Genomic DNA, 5,326 nt, shown 5'->3' with positions numbered 1-5,326 from the left:
ATTGACCACAAGTTGTGTACTGATTTTAAGAATGTTCATTAACTTTGACATTCCTCTCTTCAAAAGGTGGAACCTAATTTCCTTCTCCTTGCGTGTGGTTCGGACTTGGGCTCTCATTTCTAATGAATACAACGTGGTGGAAGTGATCCTATGTGACTTCCAAGACTATATTATAAAAGTCATTGCAACTTCCACCTTACTCTTTTTTGGATCATTCGTTCTGGGGGAAGCCAGCCACTATGCTATGAGGATACTCCAGCAGCTCTATGGAAAGGTCCATGTGGCAAGAAACAGATGTCCCATGTCAACACCTTACCAGCCGTAGGTGAGAGTCACCTTGGAACAGATCCTTTCGCCCCACTTAAGGCTTCAGATGATTATAGTCCAGCTTGACAATTTTACTGCAGCCTCATGACAGAGCTTAAGCCAGAACCATTCAGTTAAGTCACTCCTGAAATACTGATCCACAGAAACTGCGTGAGATAACAAATGTTTATTATTGTTTTAATTTGTGAAATTGGGGTAATTTCTTATACAGCAATGGTCAACCAAAATCGGTTAATAATTATTGAAGCTGAGTGATGAGTTTATTGTACTATTCTATTTTTGTGCATGTTTGACATTTTCCATGATAAAACTTAAATATTGAGTTCCTGTACTGCATCATCATATAAACGATTTCTAAGTGGATTAAAGACTGTACAAAGCAAGAATGCCTAGTAAATAATCATCTTTGTTACCTCAAGACAGGAAAGAATTTCTTTTTCTTTTTTTGTAGTTCATGTCTTTTATTAACCCATATAAAATGATTTGTCTTCCGGTTTATTGAAGCAATAGGTCAGACAACATTTGCCACAATAATGTCTGTCAAAGTGGCTAGCCGTAAAAACTCCATCACCACATTCATCTGAAGGGCACTCCCGGCGAAGACGACTGATTTTGCCATTCTCATCCACCTTACAGTATTTCAGAACAGCCAGCTTAACCTTCTTTCTCTTTTGCTTATTCTTCTTGGGAGTGGTATAAGACTTCTTCCTTATCTTAGCACCACCATGAAGTCTCAACGCAACATGAAGAGTGGACTCCTTTTGAACGTTGTAGTCAGACAAGGTACGTCCATCTTCCAGTTGCTTGCCAGCAAAGGTCAATCTTTGCTGATCAGAAGGAATTCCTTCCTTATCCTGGATCTTGGCCTTTACATTTTCTACTGTAACTGAAGCTTCAACCTCGAGAATGATAGTCTTCCCTATAAGGGTTTTCATGAAAATCTGCATCTTGGCTGCAGTTCCACCACAGATAGCAGATTGGAAAGAGGAATGAATTTCTTAAACAAGACACAAAAGACACAGACTATAAAGAAAAGAGTATTAAATTTACCTTCATTTAAAATATGAACTATTTATTGAAGTATACCATAAATGAAGTGAAAAGATGAACTACAATCTGGAAAATACTTGACACGCATATAATGTAGAAAAGATTAGTACCTGAATATATAAGTAACTCCTACAAATCAATAAGAAAAAGATAACACACTAGAAAAATGGGCAGAGGCTACGGAATGCACAGTTCGCAGAAGGGGCCACCTAATGACCAGTCAACAAAAGACTGGGCAATCACTATCTGCATCTCTGTGTTGGTCCCCACAATAATTAACACTCCCTCTCTTAAGTAGCTCTCAACAATGGCTGTCTGGAGTTGGTGTTTAAGTACCCCAAATACTCTAGCTCTTGCCTTCTGAGGCATATGTCCCACACCATTTCTCAGAGTTTCCCCTGTGGAATTAAGCTCCAATTGCTCACACCAGTAACCGGCTTGATAATGTACCTTGTACTGACTTCTCTTCCCCTCCTTGTCTCACTTCCCCACCCCTCTACCTGCTTCTTCAGATTAAGACCGCATTAACCTTGAATCTTTGCCTCAGGGCTTTCTTCTGGGGATACTAAACTAATATAAAATTGTTCAGGCTTCCTTGTCAGCATGAAACAGAGTCTGAGCCCTGGCAACTCTGTGGGAACTTTCCACAGAAAAAAATAAAAATAAAGCTATAGCCTCCCTTGAAATGCATAAAAGAGAAGGGGCTTGATGGCTTCAAGCCATTCCTGAGGGTGGAGGGGCCAAACCACTGGCAATAGGCACAGACTTCAAAGCTGCCCCAAGCCCAGGACTCTGGCTCATGGACTTCCTGCAGGTTTGCTTTCTTTCTGTCCTCTTTGAACCTTGTCCATAATTAATGCCCTTGGCCCTGACTTACTGGGGTTCATAGCTAAATTTTCCCTGTGCCTTGAGCCATTTTCAATATGCTGATCTGGCTTCAGCTTGTTTGACTTGGTAAACACTGCAATCTGGGCCACACCTCTAGTTACAGGCCAGGCATTTAGTCAGCTGATTCCACATGCAGGGTTACCTGCTGCCCTCCTCCACTTTGGGGTTCCTGCCATAATCACAGTATAAATGAATGCTAGAACCACTTTGTGGTAAAGGAAGCTGTGTTGCAGCCAGTGACTTCTCAGGTGATGGAAGTTGGTGCCAGTGGCTCAGCAGCAACAAGAGATGGGGACATCTGTATAGGCATTAGAAGCCTTGATCACAACACTGGCAGCAGTCTGTATCAGGGCCTTGGGCAAGCACTAGAAATAGAGATGGTGCAACTAGACAGAGAGAGAGAGGCTCTCTTTTGTATGACCTGGTCACAGAGGGTCACATAGCATAATCCCATCACATCATTTGTTAGAAGTGAATCACTAAGTCTGGACTTCTAGGAAGGGGACTTCAACTCCAACTTTTAAAGGGCATATCAAGGAATTTGTGGGCATTTTTTAAAAAGCACCACATCGCTTTTAGTTCAATACCTAACAGTAATTTAGATCATAAGGGCTTTTCCAACTTCTATTTCAAACCAACTTACTCTATTTTTTCTATCCTTTTCTTATGTAATCAGTAATGTATCAATCATCGGTTGAGGATATGATTAACTCCTATTTCTTTAATGAAGAATTAAAACACTTACCTGTCCTTATTAGGAGGAAATCCAGTTTTCCTCTTGAATCCCTCTTTCTTTTCCAGTGAATTACCCTAGAAACCAGGGCTTATTCAGTTTAAAGTGGCCAGTCCAACTTCCAAACAAGTCAGCCAAGCCAGGGCTATGCATCTAACTTGTGAAAGGTAAGATTTTAGAAAGAACACTAATTGAGAAGCCATCTCATTCATCTCCAGGGAGGCGGTGCAAAGGAATATTGCCAGGTATAGTGGCCATGAAAATTCATTGCTTGGGTCTCCTGCTGTGGCAGCAACTGGCAGCCCAGTTGCTGTCCCTCTGGCTCCACTACCATGTCTGTGCTAATGTAAGCCCATTCCTGCAAGATGCAGGGCTACTCCAACTGACAACTTTGGATCTAAAACTTCTGTCTGCTTGGATAAGCCTTCCTTGGAGTTGCGCTGTACTCCGAGACCCTTCTTAACCAATTCTTCCTGCCTTCTTTCCTTCACAGCTGTCAGATTTTTATTCCAGTCTAAATTTTCTCTCTGTCTTTTCCTGCTTTCTTCTCTTTTATCTTTCATAGACATTTCCCCTAATAAGTCTCTTGCATGTCTAATTCTGTTTTGGCATCTGTTTCTTGGTAGACCTCCCAGGCACACATAGTGCTGGAGTTGGTTCCCACTGGCTTATGATAGCAGATTCTGTGCATTTCTTCCCAGTTTTACATTCATTGACATCATGTTGGTAGCTTGAAATAGGTCGTGGTGGGAGTATTTCCAGCATGGAAATAAAAAATGCTGCACATGGGGGCCTTTATCCCCTCTAGTGAGCTGGTTGTTAAACATTTATCAGCATACCTCTGGTATATACCAACAGAAATGCATACTTATGTTCACCGGGAGACCTGTGCTAGATTCTTAGACTGTTCATAGCGTCATTATTCATACTAGTTTCTAACTGAAAACTGCCCAACTATCCATCAGTAGTGAGATAGATAAATAGTATATGTATTTATACAATGGAATATAGAAATAAAAATAAATGACCAACTATATATAATGATATGGATGAATCTCAGAAACATAATGCTAAGTAAAAGAAGCCAAACACAGAAGTCCATACTGTAGCATTCTATTTATGTAAAGTAAAAAAATGCCAAAATGAAACCATAGAGTAAGAAGTCAAGAGAGAGGTTCCCTGTGGAGGCAGTGACTGAGAGGGGCAGAGAGGGGCCCTATAATGTTCTATTTCTTGATGCTGATCCTAGTGATATCACTGTGTAAAATTTTCAATTTTACTTTGAAAATTAATTGAACTATATATGTATGATTGCTTCACTTTTCTGTATGTATGTTATACTTCATCAGAGGGTTTTTAAAAGTCTGCTTAATTGTTCTGTGAGGATAAAGACTTTTTAACATAGTTTTTAAAAATGTTTAATTGTGGTAAAAAATAACATTAAATTTAGCATCTTAAACATTTTTAAGTGTACAGTTTAGTAGTGTTAAGTATATTCACGCCATACAACAGATCTCCAGAACTTTTCGTTTTGCAAACTGAACCTCTGTACCCATTAAACAACCACTGCCCATTTTCTCCTCCCCCCAGCCCTTGGCATGACCATTCTACTTTCTGTTTCTATGAATTTGACTACTCTAGATACCTTATATAAGTAGAATCATATAGTATTTACCTTTTTGTGACCGACTTTTTTACTTAACATAAAGTTTTCAAGGTTCATCCATTGTTGTAGCATGTGTCAGTCTTACTTTCCTTGTTAAGTCTGAATAATATTTCATTGTATTTATACATCACATTTTGTTTATCCATTCACCTGTCGATGGACATCTGGTTTACTTCCACTATTGTGAATAATACTACAGTGAACATGGATGTACAAATATCACTTTAAGATCCTGTTTTCAATTATTTTGGATATGCATACCCACAAGTAGTATAGTTTGATCATATAATAAATCTATTTTTAATGTTTTGAGGAGCTTCCAAACTGTTTTCCATAATGGCTGTACCATTTTTCATTCCCACTATGAGTGTACAATGGTTCCAATTTCTCAATATTCTTGCCATTTGCTATTTTCTGTTTTGTTTGTTTCTTTTCTTTTCTTTCTTTCTTTTTTGATAGTAGCTATCCTAATAGATGAAAGGAATAGTAGAGGTTTTCAAACTGTTTTTCACTGCTGCCTCCCCAGAGCCTTGATCAATCTCTGATATACAGTAGCCACTCAATAAATATTAGTTGCATGAATGAATGGATTGAATGAGTTGATTTCCTGTGTAGGGTTCTGTAGTGGGCTGAGTAGTGGCTCTTGAAAAGATATATTCATA

At 39.1% G+C, this 5,326-nt stretch overlaps 1 pseudogene across 1 annotated transcript; it reads right to left on the bottom strand.

Annotated features, from left to right (window-relative positions):
* Positions 1-781: 781 nt before the first annotated feature.
* LOC102896050 lies at positions 782-1,306 on the bottom strand (annotated as a pseudogene). The gene has a single exon (XR_001517785.1). The product of XR_001517785.1 is annotated as a ubiquitin-40S ribosomal protein S27a pseudogene (transcript).
* Between the last annotated feature and the right edge of the window lie 4,020 nt (positions 1,307-5,326).

Source organism: Pteropus alecto, unplaced genomic scaffold, assembly GCF_000325575.1.
Source record: "Pteropus alecto unplaced genomic scaffold, ASM32557v1 scaffold45, whole genome shotgun sequence".
NCBI classification, from domain to species: Eukaryota; Metazoa; Chordata; class Mammalia; order Chiroptera; family Pteropodidae; genus Pteropus; species Pteropus alecto.
This window is presented reverse-complemented; position numbering and strand designations above follow the sequence as displayed.